This window comes from Myotis daubentonii, chromosome 21 (assembly GCF_963259705.1).
Source record: "Myotis daubentonii chromosome 21, mMyoDau2.1, whole genome shotgun sequence".
Classification (NCBI taxonomy): Eukaryota; Metazoa; Chordata; class Mammalia; order Chiroptera; family Vespertilionidae; genus Myotis; species Myotis daubentonii.
This window is the reverse complement of record NC_081860.1, coordinates 17809635-17830534: the sequence shown is the minus strand read 5'-3', so window position 1 is coordinate 17830534 and position 20900 is coordinate 17809635. Positions and strand designations below refer to the sequence as shown.

Genomic DNA, 20900 nt, shown 5'->3' with positions numbered 1-20900 from the left:
AGGTGGGCTTGACGGCTGCACGGTCCCGGCTCTGGAAGGAGCCTGACAGACAGAGCCCAGGAAAGCTCCGGGCCAAATGAAGGCCATTGTTTTCGGAACATGACCTGGAAAAAGAGGAGTGACAGGGCTTCTAAAGGACCCATCTTGTTCCTATCAGACCTCAATTCTAAGGGAACTTGCTCATTTATGCGCCAATGACCACGTCCAAAACCAGGAAAGGAGAGAATGAATGAAACAACATGACCAAACAAACAAATAATAGGAATCACATAAAATAAAATGCACCATGGAAATGGGGGCACTAGGATTCCGCACCACCAACAAAAAAGAACCAGCAACAGGATTCTCACCACACACACCCTTAGGGTCTGCAAGAAAGGGGAAGAGGAGCCCTACTGCTCATGCCTGGGCGTGGTCCCCTTGGACACAGGAATCTGGCGCGATTCCAACACTGACCAGGACACTGAGCATCCACTCAGGTGAAGGTAGAGGAGGTTAGGCGCTCAAGCCACGCACATGTCACATGACACTGCCACGGGACCCCAAGAGAGCGCACTGAGCCCCCTTTCAGTCCGATTCCTTTCAGAGAGGAGGGACACGTTTGCCTTTGGGGCGGCCCGTTCCCAAGGGCTTAGAGTCACCAATTTACACAGCAGCAGGGTCTCTCTTGACCAAAGAGAGCCCCCTGCCTATTGTCATGCGCACGTGCTGTCTGTCCACACAAAAGTCAGCCACTCACCTGAGACGTGAAGGCCACGACCACCATGTGGAGAGATGGTCGCGCTGCAAGACACAACCAGAGGAGAAACGTTTTGTTTTAAGAGTTGGCCTCTGGTGCCGCCATCTTGCACGTCCTACTGGGCACCAAAAACTCCGCTGTTCGCGGAGAAGGCGACGATCACCTGGAAGCGATCGGGGAGAGGCACGTGGCATCCTCTCAGGAATCTGCCTGCCTCCAGCTCCCAATCCCAACGCTGGGGGGAATCCTAAGACACCCCAGCACGGTGCCACCGATCTGTCACCCACAGTGGGCCTCAGCGTAATCCTATTGAGCAGGATTTTTGTCATCACCTCTCTTCAAGGCCCAGACCGCTTAGACATCATTGACCCAGAGACAGCACTTCGCGCACATAGGAACCTGGGCACACTCGTATGCTCACCAGAGATGTTTCCTGGAACTAAGGACATAGCAAGGTGGCCGGGAGGGCTGCACTCTGTTTCCCACTCTGGAAGGAGCCTGACAGACACAGGAAGCTCTGGGCCCACGGAAACCCTTCTTTTCCAAACATGACCTGGACAAAGAGGAGTAGGACGGCCGCTAAGGGACCTCTCTCTTCCCCCTCGGAACTGAACCGAAAGCACGATGGCAATTTATGCGCCAATGATCACGCCCAAAACCAACAAATGAAAGAGGAAAGAAATACATCCGAAAAGCAGGAAATGCACCAATGGAAAGCGAGGCACTCCCGATTCCATGGGGACACAAACCACCAGCCATAGGATTCTCACTATTCACACACGCAGCGCTGGCCAAGGAGGCTGAGCAGAAACCCTACTGCTCACTCCCGGGCACGGTCCTCTTGGACACACCGCCTCGTGATATGCTCACGCTGACCATGACATTGAGCATTCATTCGGGACAGGGTAGGGTAGCTTAGGCGCTCAAGCCATGCACATGTCACATGACGATGGCTAAGACATACCACACCCCTCCCACCCGCCCCGCCCCCCCAAAAGGAGCACTGAGACCTCTTTCAGACCGATAACTTTCAGAGAGGAGGGACAACGTTGGCTCTGGGTAGGCCCACTCCCAAGGGCTTAGAGTCACCAAGAATAGAGCACCAGGGTCTCTCTTGCCCACAGAGAGCCTCCTGCTGACTCTCATGCGCACGAGCTCTCTGTCCAACACAAAAGTCAGCCACTCACCTGAGACGTGAAGGCCACGACCACCATGTGGAGAGATGGTCGCACTGCAAGACACAACCAGAGGAGACATCCGTTTTAAGAGCTGGCCTCTGGCGTGGCTCTCAGTGCAGAACTACTGTGCGCCAAACACAACCGTGAACATGGAGGAGGCCACGTTCACGTAGCGGTGATCGGGGGGAGGCGCGTGGCATCCTCTCAAGGATCTGCCCGCCTCGAGAACCCAATCCCATCGCTGGGGAGAAACCTAGGACTCCCCAACATGGTGCCACCACAATGGCACCGTACTGGGCCTCAGCGTAATCCTATTGAGCATGATTTTTAAGTCATCACCTCACTTCAAGATTAAGGGTTGTCATCATTGACCCAACGCAGGCACTCTGCGGGCATCGGTACAACTGCACACTCGTTTGCTCACCAGAGATGTTTCCTGGGACTGAGGACAGAGCAAGGTGGGCTTGACGGCTGCACGGTCGCGGCTCTGGAAGGAGCCTGACAGACAGAGCCCAGGAAAGCTCCGGGCCAAATGAAGGCCATTGTTTTCGGAACATGACCTGGAAAAAGAGGAGTGACAGGGCTTCTAAAGGACCCATCTTGTTCCTATCAGACCTCAATTCTAAGGGAACTTGCTCATTTATGCGCCAATGACCACGTCCAAAACCAGGAAAGGAGAGAATGAATGAAACAACATGACCAAACAAACAAATAATAGGAATCACATAAAATAAAATGCACCATGGAAATGGGGGCACTAGGATTCCGCACCACCAACAAAAAAGAACCAGCAACAGGATTCTCACCACACACACCCTTAGGGTCTGCAAGAAAGGGGAAGAGGAGCCCTACTGCTCATGCCTGGGCGTGGTCCCCTTGGACACAGGAATCTGGCGCGATTCCAACACTGACCAGGACACTGAGCATCCACTCAGGTGAAGGTAGAGGAGGTTAGGCGCTCAAGCCACGCACATGTCACATGACACTGTCACGGGACCCCAAGAGAGCGCACTGAGCCCCCTTTCAGTCCGATTCCTTTCAGAGAGGAGGGACACGTTTGCCTTTGGGGCGGCCCGTTCCCAAGGGCTTAGAGTCACCAATTTACACAGCAGCAGGGTCTCTCTTGACCAAAGAGAGCCCCCTGCCTATTGTCATGCGCACGTGCTGTCTGTCCACACAAAAGTCAGCCACTCACCTGAGACGTGAAGGCCACGACCACCATGTGGAGAGATGGTCGCGCTGCAAGACACAACCAGAGGAGAAACGTTTTGTTTTAAGAGTTGGCCTCTGGTGCCGCCATCTTGCACGTCCTACTGGGCACCAAAAACTCCGCTGTTCGCGGAGAAGGCGACGATCACCTGGAAGCGATCGGGGAGAGGCACGTGGCATCCTCTCAGGAATCTGCCTGCCTCCAGCTCCCAATCCCAACGCTGGGGGGAATCCTAAGACACCCCAGCACGGTGCCACCGATCTGTCACCCACAGTGGGCCTCAGCGTAATCCTATTGAGCAGGATTTTTGTCATCACCTCTCTTCAAGGCCCAGACCGCTTAGACATCATTGACCCAGAGACAGCACTTCGCGCACATAGGAACCTGGGCACACTCGTATGCTCACCAGAGATGTTTCCTGGAACTAAGGACATAGCAAGGTGGCCGGGAGGGCTGCACTCTGTTTCCCACTCTGGAAGGAGCCTGACAGACACAGGAAGCTCTGGGCCCACGGAAACCCTTCTTTTCCAAACATGACCTGGACAAAGAGGAGTAGGACGGCCGCTAAGGGACCTCTCTCTTCCCCCTCGGAACTGAACCGAAAGCACGATGGCAATTTATGCGCCAATGATCACGCCCAAAACCAACAAATGAAAGAGGAAAGAAATACATCCGAAAAGCAGGAAATGCACCAATGGAAAGCGAGGCACTCCCGATTCCATGGGGACACAAACCACCAGCCATAGGATTCTCACTATTCACACACGCAGCGCTGGCCAAGGAGGCTGAGCAGAAACCCTACTGCTCACTCCCGGGCACGGTCCTCTTGGACACACCGCCTCGTGATATGCTCACGCTGACCATGACATTGAGCATTCATTCGGGACAGGGTAGGGTAGCTTAGGCGCTCAAGCCATGCACATGTCACATGACGATGGCTAAGACATACCACACCCCTCCCACCCGCCCCGCCCCCCCAAAAGGAGCACTGAGACCTCTTTCAGACCGATAACTTTCAGAGAGGAGGGACAACGTTGGCTCTGGGTAGGCCCACTCCCAAGGGCTTAGAGTCACCAAGAATAGAGCACCAGGGTCTCTCTTGCCCACAGAGAGCCTCCTGCTGACTCTCATGCGCACGAGCTCTCTGTCCAACACAAAAGTCAGCCACTCACCTGAGACGTGAAGGCCACGACCACCATGTGGAGAGATGGTCGCACTGCAAGACACAACTAGAGGAGACATCCGTTTTAAGAGCTGGCCTCTGGCGTGGCTCTCAGTGCAGAACTACTGTGCGCCAAACACAACCGTGAACATGGAGGAGGCCACGTTCACGTAGCGGTGATCGGGGGGAGGCGCGTGGCATCCTCTCAAGGATCTGCCCGCCTCGAGAACCCAATCCCATCGCTGGGGAGAAACCTAGGACTCCCCAACATGGTGCCACCACAATGGCACCGTACTGGGCCTCAGCGTAATCCTATTGAGCATGATTTTTAAGTCATCACCTCACTTCAAGATTAAGGGTTGTCATCATTGACCCAACGCAGGCACTCTGCGGGCATCGGTACAACTGCACACTCGTTTGCTCACCAGAGATGTTTCCTGGGACTGAGGACAGAGCAAGGTGGGCTTGACGGCTGCATGGTCGCGGCTCTGGAAGGAGCCTGACAGACAGAGCCCAGGAAAGCTCCGGGCCAAATGAAGGCCATTGTTTTCGGAACATGACCTGGAAAAAGAGGAGTGACAGGGCTTCTAAAGGACCCATCTTGTTCCTATCAGACCTCAATTCTAAGGGAACTTGCTCGTTTATGCGCCAATGACCACGTCCAAAACCAGGAAAGGAGAGAATGAATGAAACAACATGACCAAACAAACAAATAATAGGAATCACATAAAATAAAATGCACCATGGAAATGGGGGCACTAGGATTCCGCACCACCAACAAAAAAGAACCAGCAACAGGATTCTCACCACACACACCCTTAGGGTCTGCAAGAAAGGGGAAGAGGAGCCCTACTGCTCATGCCTGGGCGTGGTCCCCTTGGACACAGGAATCTGGCGCGATTCCAACACTGACCAGGACACTGAGCATCCACTCAGGTGAAGGTAGAGGAGGTTAGGCGCTCAAGCCACGCACATGTCACATGACACTGCCACGGGACCCCAAGAGAGCGCACTGAGCCCCCTTTCAGTCCGATTCCTTTCAGAGAGGAGGGACACGTTTGCCTTTGGGGCGGCCCGTTCCCAAGGGCTTAGAGTCACCAATTTACACAGCACCAGGGTCTCTCTTGACCAAAGAGAGCCCCCTGCCTATTGTCATGCGCACGTGCTGTCTGTCCACACAAAAGTCAGCCACTCACCTGAGACGTGAAGGCCACGACCACCATGTGGAGAGATGGTCGCGCTGCAAGACACAACCAGAGGAGAAACGTTTTGTTTTAAGAGTTGGCCTCTGGTGCCGCCATCTTGCACGTCCTACTGGGCACCAAAAACTCCGCTGTTCGCGGAGAAGGCGACGATCACCTGGAAGCGATCGGGGAGAGGCACGTGGCATCCTCTCAGGAATCTGCCTGCCTCCAGCTCCCAATCCCAACGCTGGGGGGAATCCTAAGACACCCCAGCACGGTGCCACCGATCTGTCACCCACAGTGGGCCTCAGCGTAATCCTATTGAGCAGGATTTTTGTCATCACCTCTCTTCAAGGCCCAGACCGCTTAGACATCATTGACCCAGAGACAGCACTTCGCGCACATAGGAACCTGGGCACACTCGTATGCTCACCAGAGATGTTTCCTGGAACTAAGGACATAGCAAGGTGGCCGGGAGGGCTGCACTCTGTTTCCCACTCTGGAAGGAGCCTGACAGACACAGGAAGCTCTGGGCCCACGGAAACCCTTCTTTTCCAAACATGACCTGGACAAAGAGGAGTAGGACGGCCGCTAAGGGACCTCTCTCTTCCCCCTCGGAACTGAACCGAAAGCACGATGGCAATTTATGCGCCAATGATCACGCCCAAAACCAACAAATGAAAGAGGAAAGAAATACATCCGAAAAGCAGGAAATGCACCAATGGAAAGCGAGGCACTCCCGATTCCATGGGGACACAAACCACCAGCCATAGGATTCTCACTATTCACACACGCAGCGCTGGCCAAGGAGGCTGAGCAGAAACCCTACTGCTCACTCCCGGGCACGGTCCTCTTGGACACACCGCCTCGTGATATGCTCACGCTGACCATGACATTGAGCATTCATTCGGGACAGGGTAGGGTAGCTTAGGCGCTCAAGCCATGCACATGTCACATGACGATGGCTAAGACATACCACACCCCTCCCACCCGCCCCGCCCCCCCAAAAGGAGCACTGAGACCTCTTTCAGACCGATAACTTTCAGAGAGGAGGGACAACGTTGGCTCTGGGTAGGCCCACTCCCAAGGGCTTAGAGTCACCAAGAATAGAGCACCAGGGTCTCTCTTGCCCACAGAGAGCCTCCTGCTGACTCTCATGCGCACGAGCTCTCTGTCCAACACAAAAGTCAGCCACTCACCTGAGACGTGAAGGCCACGACCACCATGTGGAGAGATGGTCGCACTGCAAGACACAACCAGAGGAGACATCCGTTTTAAGAGCTGGCCTCTGGCGTGGCTCTCAGTGCAGAACTACTGTGCGCCAAACACAACCGTGAACATGGAGGAGGCCACGTTCACGTAGCGGTGATCGGGGGGAGGCGCGTGGCATCCTCTCAAGGATCTGCCCGCCTCGAGAACCCAATCCCATCGCTGGGGAGAAACCTAGGACTCCCCAACATGGTGCCACCACAATGGCACCGTACTGGGCCTCAGCGTAATCCTATTGAGCATGATTTTTAAGTCATCACCTCACTTCAAGATTAAGGGTTGTCATCATTGACCCAACGCAGGCACTCTGCGGGCATCGGTACAACTGCACACTCGTTTGCTCACCAGAGATGTTTCCTGGGACTGAGGACAGAGCAAGGTGGGCTTGACGGCTGCATGGTCGCGGCTCTGGAAGGAGCCTGACAGACAGAGCCCAGGAAAGCTCCGGGCCAAATGAAGGCCATTGTTTTCGGAACATGACCTGGAAAAAGAGGAGTGACAGGGCTTCTAAAGGACCCATCTTGTTCCTATCAGACCTCAATTCTAAGGGAACTTGCTCATTTATGCGCCAATGACCACGTCCAAAACCAGGAAAGGAGAGAATGAATGAAACAACATGACCAAACAAACAAATAATAGGAATCACATAAAATAAAATGCACCATGGAAATGGGGGCACTAGGATTCCGCACCACCAACAAAAAAGAACCAGCAACAGGATTCTCACCACACACACCCTTAGGGTCTGCAAGAAAGGGGAAGAGGAGCCCTACTGCTCATGCCTGGGCGTGGTCCCCTTGGACACAGGAATCTGGCGCGATTCCAACACTGACCAGGACACTGAGCATCCACTCAGGTGAAGGTAGAGGAGGTTAGGCGCTCAAGCCACGCACATGTCACATGACACTGTCACGGGACCCCAAGAGAGCGCACTGAGCCCCCTTTCAGTCCGATTCCTTTCAGAGAGGAGGGACACGTTTGCCTTTGGGGCGGCCCGTTCCCAAGGGCTTAGAGTCACCAATTTACACAGCACCAGGGTCTCTCTTGACCAAAGAGAGCCCCCTGCCTATTGTCATGCGCACGTGCTGTCTGTCCACACAAAAGTCAGCCACTCACCTGAGACGTGAAGGCCACGACCACCATGTGGAGAGATGGTCGCGCTGCAAGACACAACCAGAGGAGAAACGTTTTGTTTTAAGAGTTGGCCTCTGGTGCCGCCATCTTGCACGTCCTACTGGGCACCAAAAACTCCGCTGTTCGCGGAGAAGGCGACGATCACCTGGAAGCGATCGGGGAGAGGCACGTGGCATCCTCTCAGGAATCTGCCTGCCTCCAGCTCCCAATCCCAACGCTGGGGGGAATCCTAAGACACCCCAGCACGGTGCCACCGATCTGTCACCCACAGTGGGCCTCAGCGTAATCCTATTGAGCAGGATTTTTGTCATCACCTCTCTTCAAGGCCCAGACCGCTTAGACATCATTGACCCAGAGACAGCACTTCGCGCACATAGGAACCTGGGCACACTCGTATGCTCACCAGAGATGTTTCCTGGAACTAAGGACATAGCAAGGTGGCCGGGAGGGCTGCACTCTGTTTCCCACTCTGGAAGGAGCCTGACAGACACAGGAAGCTCTGGGCCCACGGAAACCCTTCTTTTCCAAACATGACCTGGACAAAGAGGAGTAGGACGGCCGCTAAGGGACCTCTCTCTTCCCCCTCGGAACTGAACCGAAAGCACGATGGCAATTTATGCGCCAATGATCACGCCCAAAACCAACAAATGAAAGAGGAAAGAAATACATCCGAAAAGCAGGAAATGCACCAATGGAAAGCGAGGCACTCCCGATTCCATGGAGACACAAACCACCAGCCATAGGATTCTCACTATTCACACACGCAGCCATGGCCAAGGAGGCTGAGCAGAAACCCTACTGCTCACTCCCGGGCACGGTCCTCTTGGACACACCGCCTCGTGATATGCTCACGCTGACCATGACATTGAGCATTCATTCGGGACAGGGTAGGGTAGCTTAGGCGCTCAAGCCATGCACATGTCACATGACGATGGCTAAGACATACCACACCCCTCCCACCCGCCCCGCCCCCCCAAAAGGAGCACTGAGACCTCTTTCAGACCGATAACTTTCAGAGAGGAGGGACAACGTTGGCTCTGGGTAGGCCCACTCCCAAGGGCTTAGAGTCACCAAGAATAGAGCACCAGGGTCTCTCTTGCCCACAGAGAGCCTCCTGCTGACTCTCATGCGCACGAGCTCTCTGTCCAACACAAAAGTCAGCCACTCACCTGAGACGTGAAGGCCACGACCACCATGTGGAGAGATGGTCGCACTGCAAGACACAACCAGAGGAGACATCCGTTTTAAGAGCTGGCCTCTGGCGTGGCTCTCAGTGCAGAACTACTGTGCGCCAAACACAACCGTGAACATGGAGGAGGCCACGTTCACGTAGCGGTGATCGGGGGGAGGCGCGTGGCATCCTCTCAAGGATCTGCCCGCCTCGAGAACCCAATCCCATCGCTGGGGAGAAACCTAGGACTCCCCAACATGGTGCCACCACAATGGCACCGTACTGGGCCTCAGCGTAATCCTATTGAGCATGATTTTTAAGTCATCACCTCACTTCAAGATTAAGGGTTGTCATCATTGACCCAACGCAGGCACTCTGCGGGCATCGGTACAACTGCACACTCGTTTGCTCACCAGAGATGTTTCCTGGGACTGAGGACAGAGCAAGGTGGGCTTGACGGCTGCATGGTCGCGGCTCTGGAAGGAGCCTGACAGACAGAGCCCAGGAAAGCTCCGGGCCAAATGAAGGCCATTGTTTTCGGAACATGACCTGGAAAAAGAGGAGTGACAGGGCTTCTAAAGGACCCATCTTGTTCCTATCAGACCTCAATTCTAAGGGAACTTGCTCATTTATGCGCCAATGACCACGTCCAAAACCAGGAAAGGAGAGAATGAATGAAACAACATGACCAAACAAACAAATAATAGGAATCACATAAAATAAAATGCACCATGGAAATGGGGGCACTAGGATTCCGCACCACCAACAAAAAAGAACCAGCAACAGGATTCTCACCACACACACCCTTAGGGTCTGCAAGAAAGGGGAAGAGGAGCCCTACTGCTCATGCCTGGGCGTGGTCCCCTTGGACACAGGAATCTGGCGCGATTCCAACACTGACCAGGACACTGAGCATCCACTCAGGTGAAGGTAGAGGAGGTTAGGCGCTCAAGCCACGCACATGTCACATGACACTGCCACGGGACCCCAAGAGAGCGCACTGAGCCCCCTTTCAGTCCGATTCCTTTCAGAGAGGAGGGACACGTTTGCCTTTGGGGCGGCCCGTTCCCAAGGGCTTAGAGTCACCAATTTACACAGCACCAGGGTCTCTCTTGACCAAAGAGAGCCCCCTGCCTATTGTCATGCGCACGTGCTGTCTGTCCACACAAAAGTCAGCCACTCACCTGAGACGTGAAGGCCACGACCACCATGTGGAGAGATGGTCGCACTGCAAGACACAACCAGAGGAGAAACGTTTTGTTTTAAGAGTTGGCCTCTGGTGCCGCCATCTTGCACGTCCTACTGGGCACCAAAAACTCCGCTGTTCGCGGAGAAGGCGACGATCACCTGGAAGCGATCGGGGAGAGGCACGTGGCATCCTCTCAGGAATCTGCCTGCCTCCAGCTCCCAATCCCAACGCTGGGGGGAATCCTAAGACACCCCAGCACGGTGCCACCGATCTGTCACCCACAGTGGGCCTCAGCGTAATCCTATTGAGCAGGATTTTTGTCATCACCTCTCTTCAAGGCCCAGACCGCTTAGACATCATTGACCCAGAGACAGCACTTCGCGCACATAGGAACCTGGGCACACTCGTATGCTCACCAGAGATGTTTCCTGGAACTAAGGACATAGCAAGGTGGCCGGGAGGGCTGCACTCTGTTTCCCACTCTGGAAGGAGCCTGACAGACACAGGAAGCTCTGGGCCCACGGAAACCCTTCTTTTCCAAACATGACCTGGACAAAGAGGAGTAGGACGGCCGCTAAAGGACCTCTCTCTTCCCCCTCGGAACTGAACCGAAAGCACGATGGCAATTTATGCGCCAATGATCACGCCCAAAACCAACAAATGAAAGAGGAAAGAAATACATCCGAAAAGCAGGAAATGCACCAATGGAAAGCGAGGCACTCCCGATTCCATGGGGACACAAACCACCAGCCATAGGATTCTCACTGTTCACACACGCAGCGCTGGCCAAGGAGGCTGAGCAGAAACCCTACTGCTCACTCCCGGGCACGGTCCTCTTGGACACACCGCCTCGTGATATGCTCACGCTGACCATGACATTGAGCATTCATTCGGGACAGGGTAGGGTAGCTTAGGCGCTCAAGCCATGCACATGTCACATGACGATGGCTAAGACATACCACACCCCTCCCACCCGCCCCGCCCCCCCAAAAGGAGCACTGAGACCTCTTTCAGACCGATAACTTTCAGAGAGGAGGGACAACGTTGGCTCTGGGTAGGCCCACTCCCAAGGGCTTAGAGTCACCAAGAATAGAGCACCAGGGTCTCTCTTGCCCACAGAGAGCCTCCTGCTGACTCTCATGCGCACGAGCTCTCTGTCCAACACAAAAGTCAGCCACTCACCTGAGACGTGAAGGCCACGACCACCATGTGGAGAGATGGTCGCACTGCAAGACACAACCAGAGGAGACATCCGTTTTAAGAGCTGGCCTCTGGCGTGGCTCTCAGTGCAGAACTACTGTGCGCCAAACACAACCGTGAACATGGAGGAGGCCACGTTCACGTAGCGGTGATCGGGGGGAGGCACCTGGCATCCTCTCAAGGATCTGCCCGCCTCGAGAACCCAATCCCATCGCTGGGGAGAAACCTAGGACTCCCCAACATGGTGCCACCACAATGGCACCGTACTGGGCCTCAGCGTAATCCTATTGAGCATGATTTTTAAGTCATCACCTCACTTCAAGATTAAGGGTTGTCATCATTGACCCAACGCAGGCACTCTGCGGGCATCGGTACAACTGCACACTCGTTTGCTCACCAGAGATGTTTCCTGGGACTGAGGACAGAGCAAGGTGGGCTTGACGGCTGCATGGTTGCGACTCTGGAAGGAGCCTGACAGACAGAGCCCAGGAAAGCTCTGGGCCAAATGAAGGCCATTGTTTTCGGAACATGACCTGGAAAAAGAGGAGTGACAGGGCTTCTAAAGGACCCATCTTGTTCCTATCAGACCTCAATTCTAAGGGAACTTGCTCATTTATGCACCAATGACCACGTCCAAAACCAGGAAAGGACAGAATGAATGAAACAACATGACCAAACAAACAAATAATAGGAATCACATAAAAAATGCACCATGGAAATGGGGTACTAGGATTCCGCACCACCAACAAAAAAGAACCAGCACCAGGATTCTCACCACACACACCCTTAGGGTCTGCAAGAAAGGGGAAGAGGAGCCCTACTGCTCATGCCTGGGCGTGGTCCCCTTGGACACAGGAATCTGGCGCGATTCCAACACTGACCAGGACACTGAGCATCCACTCAGGTGAAGGTAGAGGAGGTTAGGCGCTCAGGCCACGCACATGTCACATGACACTGTCACGGGACCCCAAGAGAGCGCACTGAGCCCCCTTTCAGTCCGATTCCTTTCAGAGAGGAGGGACACGTTTGCCTTTGGGGCGGCCCGTTCCCCAGGGCTTAGAGTCACCAATTACACAGCACCAGGGTCTCTCTTGACCAAAGAGAGCCCCCTGCCTATTGTCATGCGCACGTGCTGTCTGTCCACACAAAAGTCAGCCACTCACCTGAGACGTGAAGGCCACGACCACCATGTGGAGAGATGGTTGCACTGCAAGACACAACCAGAGGAGAAACGTTTTGTTTTAAGAGTTGGCCTCTGGTGCCGCCATCTTGCACGTCCTACTGGGCACCAAAAACTCCGCTGTTCGCGGAGAAGGCGACGATCACCTGGAAGCGATCGGGGAGAGGCACGTGGCATCCTCTCAGGAATCTGCCTGCCTCCAGCTCCCAATCCCAACACTGGGGGGAATCCTAAGACTCCCCGGCACGGTGCCACCAAAGTGTTATCTAACTGGGCCTCAGATATTTCCTGTTGTGCCCGGTATTTATGTCATCACCTCTTTTCAAGATGGAGACTGCCAGACATCATTGACCCACAGACAGCACTTTGCACAGAGAGGTACAACTGCACACACATCTGCTCACCATAGACGCTTTCTGAAGACAGGGCTCGGTGGCCTTGACAGCTGCTTTCTTCCGACTCCAGAAGGAGCCTGACAGAGAGCCCGGGAAGCTCTGGGCCAAATGAAAGCCTTTTTTTTCCCAGAACATGACCTGCATAAAAAGATAGCGATGTCTTCTAAACAACCTATGCATCCCTCTTGAGATTGTTGCTATTGATCTTGATTCTTTTGTTGTGAAAACTTGTTTCAGCATTTATTAATCAATGAATTGATTAAGAAATTATAGACTTTGAAATAATGATTAAAGCACAAAATGAAATAGGCAGATACCTTTCACTATGGGCACGCACACACACACGGCATTTGTCCTGATTTTCGAAGGGAAACCACACTGGTCACCCCAGGCATTATAACAGGTTTTGTACAAATCCCCGGGGTGCCTACTGTATAATAAAGTAGAGAAAGACAGCATGATGCCACACAGAAAATACCCTGTGGCCCACAGGTAACAGGACACCATCCAATTTTCACATTGGCTATGCTCCATGGAAACCTTGAAGTTAGGGGCGTACACACCAGAAGTGTACTTTCAGTTCCGAGTTACTGGTCCCATCCCACCTCATCAGCCATGAAGGAATGCAAGTTGTTCCTCTCGGGCACTGAGAAGTGGAAACCTCGCTTTTGTGAAAACAGAGATCAAAGTGAAGACGCGACAATGATGTAGAAGTATTCTGAAGCCGGCCTGAGATGCCCGGGGGTTAAATCGGACAGAGGAGGGTCACGGGGTTGATTCCCAGTGAAGGGCACTTAGCTGGGTTGCAGGTTAGATGACTGGCACACCTTTGGGGACTCATGCAGGAGGCAACCAATTGATGGATCTCTTTCACATCAATGTTTCGCTCTTTCTCTCTCTCTCTCCATTCCCCTACCCCCTCCATTCCAACTCTCTAAAAATCAATGAAAGAAGTATCCTCAGCCCTTAGGTGAGGATTACAGGACAAAAAGAAAAAAGAAAAGAAACAGTCTCAAAAACCTGCCTATCACCTGATTTCCAAAGGCGATGTCTATGCTGCACGGTGTTGGCCACGGTCACAGGAGACACACACTCTCCACTGTGCACCCGTGGCCTAAATGTGGTGACACAAACGAGGTCCATAAACCAACAGGGGCCAAGAAAGGATTTCACAAACCCGCCATTTAATCCGAGGACATGGTGAACGTTGTTTTCCGAAAGATCACATTCCGTTACCCCAAGCTCAACTCTGTTTGGCAACAAACGCTCATGGGCAGGGGTCATTGTTGCAGTTCTATCTCTGGACACCACAGGCATGGTCCTCTTGGACACAAGGATCGTGTGAAATCCCAACTCTGACCATGACACTGAGCATCCGTTAAGGATGGAGAGGAGAGTTAGGGTCCTCAGGCTCGACAGAAGCTCACATGACAGTTGCTCAGGACCCCACTGGAAAAAAAATTGAGCCCCCTTTCCGTCCAACTTATCTCAGATAGGAGGGAAATCGTTGGCTTTGGTGGGTCAAAGGACTGAGAATCAGAAAGAATGCTGTAGCCGCCCTGACTACCAAGGTTCCAGGGAACATACAAACGTCGTTACTGCCTGAAAGCAAGCCTCCTCATCATTCTCATATACTATTTGGTCTCCATCCATGACAGACGATATCCACTCACCTTACACCCGAAGGCAACCACCTCCACTTGGTAAGACTGTCAGACTGAAAGACACAAGGGGAGACGAGTTTTGAAGATGAGCCTTCTGTAGGAAACCATGGGAGACCTAAAGACGCAATCAGCTTGAACAAGCCATGCTGTGTGCCAGTTGTCCGATTAGGCACAGGGGGGGCGCTCAAGAAATTAGCTGCCTCGAGAACCCAATCCCTCTGCTCTCGAGAGGGAAACGAGACTCCCAAACATGGCGCCACAAATTTGTCACCTGCACTGGGCCTCAAGACTGATTCTGAGAATAACTGTTTAGTCATCATCTCTCTTCGAGACAATGTGGACCCAACGGAGGCACTCTGCGGGCATCGGTACCACTGCACACTCGTTTGCTCACCAGAGATGTTTCCGGGGACTGAGGACAGAGCAAGGTGGGCTTGAGAGCTGCACTGTTCTGACTCTGGAAGGAGGCAGACAGACAGAGCCCAGGAAGCTCTAAGCCAGTGATGGCGAACCTATGACAAGCGTGTCAGAGGTGACATCTGTGTCAGAGGTGACACGCGAACTCATTTTTTGGTTGATTTTTCTTTGTTAAATGGCATTTAAATACATAAAATAAATTTCAACAATATAAATCTTCATTTTACTATGGTTGCAAATATCAAAAAATTTCTCTATGTGACACGGCACCAGAGTTAAGTTAGGGTTTTTCAAAATGCTGACATGAAGAGCTCAAAAGGTTTACCATCACTGCTCTAGGCCAAATGAAGGCCATTTTTTTTCCCACAACATGACCTGGGGAAAGAGGAGAAAGACGGTGGTCTACACTACCTATTTCTTCACTCTTGGAACTGAAGCTAATGTTCTTTGCTGCTTTGTATGGTAATGATCATTCCAAAAACGAATGAAAGAATGAATAAATAACAGATTAAAGAACTGAACCAATGTCAGGCTGAGCACTATTGATTCAAGACCAACAAAAGTAATTAATCATACTATTTTCACTTTGGACACACATGCGATTTGTTGTGAAAGGTGAAGAGAAGCCATACTCATCGTTTCTGGCATCAAAACAATTGGTTTGAGGCAGAACATGGAGTGAGCCCTACTGGTCATCACAAAACAGGGAATGACATCATGAAGTCACAGACGATTAACGCTGTGGCACACAGGTGTCTGGGCACCTTTCATTTGTGTTCTAGGCAAAGACACTACAAAGAAAGAAAACTAGAGGCCAACCTACTTGATGAACACAGACGCAAAAGTCCTCAAAAAGTATTAGCACACCAAACCCATAAATATATTAAAGCCATCATACACCACGATCTGGCTGGATTTATTGCCAGGAGGCAAGGATGGTTCAACCCCTGCCAAGCAATTAATGTGACACACCACATAAACAAAACGGAAAATAAAAATTATGTGATCATACCCATACCTTGCGAGAAAGCATTTGATAAAATCTTGTACTCGCTTATGATTAAAATCTCTCAGCCAAGTGAAAATAGAGGGAACACACATGAGCATAATAAAAGCCATGCATGTCAAACCCTCAGCCAACATCAGATTCCATGAGGAAAAACTAAAAGTGTTTCCCTTAAGATCAGAAACAAAACAGCCATGTTCACTTTTACCACTCTTATTCAACACAGTACCGGGAGCCCTAGCCACAGCAATTAGACAAGAAGACGAAATAAATGAAACCCAAATTCGAAAGGAAGAGATAAGACGGTCATTATTGGCAGATGACATATTTATTGAGAATACCAAAGATTCCACACACAAAAAAATCCTAAAACTGATTAATGAATTCATTGAGGTAGCAGGATGCAAAAAAAAAAAAAAAAATACAGGGTTGGGCAAAAAGCTATGTTTCAGTTGTGCAGATGCAAAACACAGAGTTTATCCTTGTATTATTATTAATTAATTATTTTATTTTATTTATTTATTTTTTAATATATTTTATTGATTTTTTACAGAGAGGAAGGGAGAGAGATAGAGAGCCAGAAACATCGATGAGAGAGAAACACCTATCAGCTGCCTCCTGCACACCTCCCACTGAAGATGTGCCCACAACCCAGGTACATGCCCTTGACCGGAATCGAACCTGGGACCCCTCAGTCCGCAGGCCGACGCTCTATCCACTGAGCCAAACTGGTTTTGGCATAATTAATTATTTTATTATTTTCCATACGAACAACTGTAAACATCCTTTTGCCCAACCCTGTATTCAGAAATCAGTTGCACTTTTACACACCAATAATGGACTACCAGAAAGTGAGGCTAAGACAATAATCCCATTTACAATTGCATCAACAAAATGCACCGAAATACCTAGGAATAAATTCAACTAAGGAGGTAAGAAAACCTGTACTGGGGAAATTATAAAACACTAAAGAAAAAAAAATGGAAGAAGATACTAATAAATAGAAACATATACCATGCTCATGGATAGAAAGAGTTAACATCATTAAAATGCCCACACTACCCAAACCAATCTAAAAATTAAATGCAGCCCCATCAAAATACCAAAGACATTTTTTTCACAGAAGTAAAACGAATAATCCAAAACTTTGTATGAAAATTCAAAAGACCTTGAATAGCAACTGCTACGTATCACATATAAAGGGTACTGGTAAAAGACAAGTGGATTTCTCAGCAGAAATCTTGCAGCCAGAAGAAAAAGGGAAAAATACCAAAATAAAAAAACACACATCTTGCCTCCTCATTAAAAAGTACTAATTAAACAATCTCATTTACAACAGCACCGAAAATGTCACAAAATACTTAGGGACAAACCAAGCAAGGAAAAGACCTGGACGTGGAGAATTGTAAAGCACTGATGACAGAAATGGAAGGTGACACAATGAGATGAAAATGTGTCTTATGCTAATGCGCTGACCGAATTAACACTGCTAAAATGTCCAGATGACCCAAATCCATCTCCAGATTCCACACAATCTCTATCAAAATCCCAATGACATTTTTTTTCACAGAAGTAGGAAGAAAAAAAAATCCCAAGGAACCAAAAACAAAACAAACAAAAAAACCCCAAACGAAATATTGAGGAACCATAGGAAAGCCGGAGGCCTCACGCTTCCTGACCTCAAACTATATTACAAAGTTATAGTCATCAAAACAGTACACTACTTGCCCTGGCCAGTTTGGCTCAGTGGTTGGAGCGCTGCCCAAGGACTGAAGTATCTCGGGTTCGATTCCTGGTCAAGGGCAGGATCCCCAGCACTGGTAGGGGTCGATTTCTCTCTCTCTCTCCCCCCCCCCTCTCTCTCTCTCTCTCTCTGTCTCTCTGTCTTTCTCTCCCCCTCTCTCCCTCCTTCTCCCTCCCTTCCACTCTCTCTAAAAATCAATGGAAAAAATATCCTCTGGTGAGGATTACAAAAATAACAACAAAAACAGTATACTACTACCATCAGAACACACACACACAGACCAAAGAAACAGAGCCCAGAAAGAAACCCTCGAGCCGAAACCAGTTTGGCTCAGTGGATAGAGCGTCGGCCTGCGGACTGAAGGGTCCCAGGTTCGATTCCGGTCAAGGGCATGTACCTGGGTTGCGGGCACATCCCCAGTAGGAGATGTGCAGGAGGCAGCTGATCGATGTTTCTCTCTCGTCGATGTTTCTAACTCTCTATCTCTCTCCCTTCCTCTCTGTAAAAAATCAATAAAATATATTAAAAAAAGAAAGAAAAGAAAGAGACCCTCGAATACATCCTGGCCTAGAACCTGACTACCTATCATGAACTGCCTTTTAATTAAAAGGTTTTAATTGCAGACCATCCTCTGTGGTTACGTTAGGTCTCTGAGTTTGCAGCGCTACCCACCTGCAGGGCTGCGCGGTCCAGAGAGCGCGTGCCATCGGGGGGACCCGGCCGTGTCCACACGCCCGGCTGCCCTCACGCTGAGAAAACGGGGCGCTTCTACGCCCCAACCTTCCCGGAGCCCCCACCCGGGGCCACAGAGTGCGCAGAACAGCCAGAGAGCCTGCGCGCTTAAGTCGCCCGGGCCAGGAAAGGGCGGGGCTAGGAGGGGTGGGGATGCTGGCATGCGTGGCCCCGCCCACTGGGGATATTTGCACCAATAGGGATGCTCAGGGCTGCCAGGGGCGTGGCTGAGCCTGCGAGGACCGGTATTGGCAGCTGAACTAGCTAAGTGCCCAGGAGACCCACAAACACGAATTGGAAGAGATCTATGCACCCGTGTGCGACGCGGCGTTACTGACAAGAGCCGAGCTGTGGAAGGAAGCACGAGTGGGCGAAGGTGAGGCACCGAGAGGCACGGAAATGGCGACACGCCTACATCCCCTCCCAAGGGCGGCACCCGAGCTGGGCTGTCAGCCTCCATGGCTATGTCATCAGATGTCCTCGCGGCCCAGGCCACGACGGTCCCCTTAGACATCGATGTGATCCTAAAACCCTTGTTCGCGTGTGGATTGGCGTTTTGGCAGATTCAGCCCAGTTAGTCTGGGCAGCCCGACCGGGGTGGCTCAGTGGTTGAGAATCAACCTATGAACCAGGAGGTCAGGGTTTGAATCCCGGTCAGGGCACATGCCCAGGTTGCGGGGCTCCATCCCTAGGAGGGGGCGTGCAGGAGGCAGCCGATCCACGATTCCCTCTCATCACTGATGTTTCTATGTCCCTCTCCCTCTCCCTCCTCTCTCTAAAGTCAATAAAAACATTTTTTTTTTTGGTAAAAGATAATTTTTTTGCCTAGCTGTTTAGCTTCTTATTCCACACTAGTTAGGTATTCCTCATCCAGCCCTGTGCTCCCCAGAACTTAAGAGAGCAGCATTGTGCCTACTGGTCCAGCCCCAACGAAGGTGGCCATTGGGTATGTGGTCATCTTTCCCCCATCAACTCTCCTGCAAGGGCGAGGCTTATAGACTCAACACCCGGCCATACTGGGACCACGTAATACCCCCAGGTAAGGTTCAAGTGCGTGAAGACAGCTCCCCCAAGAGGCTCTCCACTGCCATCGGCTCCGCATCTCATGCTTCCCTATGGGCATCTTCCCAGGTTGACTTACCCCTTCAACTATGTCTTCCGGGTTTTTTCCTAGTAGAAATGGTGCCACAATAAGCATTCATGTCTACGTATTTTAGGGCGTTTGTATGAATTTTGGTTAACTGTACCTGGGAGTACGTTCGTTTGTGGGGACTAAGAGCATTCCTGAAATCAGCTCGACCCATGAACCCAGAGGTCAGGGTTGGATTCCGGGTCAGGGCACAAGCCTGAGTTGCAGGCCCGATCCCCAGTAGGGGACGTGCAGGAGGCAGCCGATCTATGATTCTCATCATTGATTTCTATCTCTCCCTCCCTCTCCGAAATCAATAATAGGCCAAAAAAACAAAAACAAATAAAAAATAGGACAGCTGGCCTACATACTTCTTGACCGTTTCCAAAAGACCTCAATGGGATTACTGCATTAAATCTTTAAAGTGAATCAGGGGCAGAATTAACACCTATTATGTAATTGCATCTGCTGATCTGAATTACGTACGTTATATTCCCTCATTCACAAGGCACTATGGACTTCCTTTCCAACATGCTTTTTAGTACGGAAATTTCCTCCATAACTGCTATTTCTGATGTTCCTGAAAATGTTCTATTTCTACGTGTCCACTTTCCATGTGTAATTTCACACAGACATACATTTCATGGTACTCATTTGCTTGTGAATATGGTAACTTCGCTAAATTCGCTTCCTTAATTCAATGGTGTGTAGATTATTTGGGGGAATCTAGGTAGATAGCTCTAGGTAGAATACATACTCACACACACGTATAGGCACTGTTTCTGTGTTTGTAAATAATAAACGGTATGCCTTTTCATTGCTAATCCTTACACACTGTCTCTTCTTTTTCTATGGATTTATTGCATTAGGACAACTCAGGATAGTGATTAGAAATGGTGACAGAAATGTTCTGTTTTGCTCCCAATCTCAGGAGGAAAACTTTCAGTATCTCCAACATCAGTGACTTTGCAATTGATTGCTTTTGTAAATTAACCTTTATCTCTTTTTTAATGCTCAGTTATTAGTTTCCATGAAATTCAGGAGAAATCAGTTTTGTATTTTCTTGAATGCTTTTCTTTATTTTTGAGATGGTCACCTAAATGTTTCCCCTCACTTATGTTACTGTAATGAATGACACTGATTGGTTTTTAAATTCCTTTTAAAAACAGACTTATTTTGCCCTAGCTGGTGTGGCTT

At 50.7% G+C, this 20900-nt stretch overlaps 11 non-coding genes across 11 annotated transcripts; all 11 read right to left on the bottom strand.

Annotated features, from left to right (window-relative positions):
• Window positions 1-1029: 1029 nt before the first annotated feature.
• Window positions 1030-1110, bottom strand: LOC132223087 (small nucleolar RNA SNORD115). Its single transcript, XR_009450368.1, has one exon. It is a non-coding gene; the product is annotated as a small nucleolar RNA SNORD115 (small nucleolar RNA).
• A 1102-nt stretch (window positions 1111-2212) lies between these two features.
• Window positions 2213-2291, bottom strand: LOC132223186 (small nucleolar RNA SNORD115). The gene has a single exon (XR_009450422.1). It is a non-coding gene; the product is annotated as a small nucleolar RNA SNORD115 (small nucleolar RNA).
• Window positions 2292-3402: 1111 nt separating this feature from the next.
• LOC132223086 (small nucleolar RNA SNORD115) lies at window positions 3403-3483 on the bottom strand. Its single transcript, XR_009450367.1, has one exon. It is a non-coding gene; the product is annotated as a small nucleolar RNA SNORD115 (small nucleolar RNA).
• A 1102-nt stretch (window positions 3484-4585) lies between these two features.
• Window positions 4586-4664, bottom strand: LOC132223185 (small nucleolar RNA SNORD115). Its single transcript, XR_009450421.1, has one exon. It is a non-coding gene; the product is annotated as a small nucleolar RNA SNORD115 (small nucleolar RNA).
• A 1111-nt stretch (window positions 4665-5775) lies between these two features.
• LOC132223085 (small nucleolar RNA SNORD115) lies at window positions 5776-5856 on the bottom strand. Its single transcript, XR_009450366.1, has one exon. It is a non-coding gene; the product is annotated as a small nucleolar RNA SNORD115 (small nucleolar RNA).
• Window positions 5857-6958: 1102 nt separating this feature from the next.
• LOC132223184 (small nucleolar RNA SNORD115) lies at window positions 6959-7037 on the bottom strand. The gene has a single exon (XR_009450420.1). It is a non-coding gene; the product is annotated as a small nucleolar RNA SNORD115 (small nucleolar RNA).
• A 1111-nt stretch (window positions 7038-8148) lies between these two features.
• Window positions 8149-8229, bottom strand: LOC132223082 (small nucleolar RNA SNORD115). Its single transcript, XR_009450364.1, has one exon. It is a non-coding gene; the product is annotated as a small nucleolar RNA SNORD115 (small nucleolar RNA).
• A 1102-nt stretch (window positions 8230-9331) lies between these two features.
• Window positions 9332-9410, bottom strand: LOC132223183 (small nucleolar RNA SNORD115). The gene has a single exon (XR_009450419.1). It is a non-coding gene; the product is annotated as a small nucleolar RNA SNORD115 (small nucleolar RNA).
• A 1111-nt stretch (window positions 9411-10521) lies between these two features.
• LOC132223081 (small nucleolar RNA SNORD115) lies at window positions 10522-10602 on the bottom strand. Its single transcript, XR_009450363.1, has one exon. It is a non-coding gene; the product is annotated as a small nucleolar RNA SNORD115 (small nucleolar RNA).
• Window positions 10603-11704: 1102 nt separating this feature from the next.
• Window positions 11705-11783, bottom strand: LOC132223180 (small nucleolar RNA SNORD115). The gene has a single exon (XR_009450418.1). It is a non-coding gene; the product is annotated as a small nucleolar RNA SNORD115 (small nucleolar RNA).
• A 1105-nt stretch (window positions 11784-12888) lies between these two features.
• On the bottom strand, window positions 12889-12970 carry LOC132223126 (small nucleolar RNA SNORD115). Its single transcript, XR_009450403.1, has one exon. It is a non-coding gene; the product is annotated as a small nucleolar RNA SNORD115 (small nucleolar RNA).
• Window positions 12971-20900: the final 7930 nt, after the last annotated feature.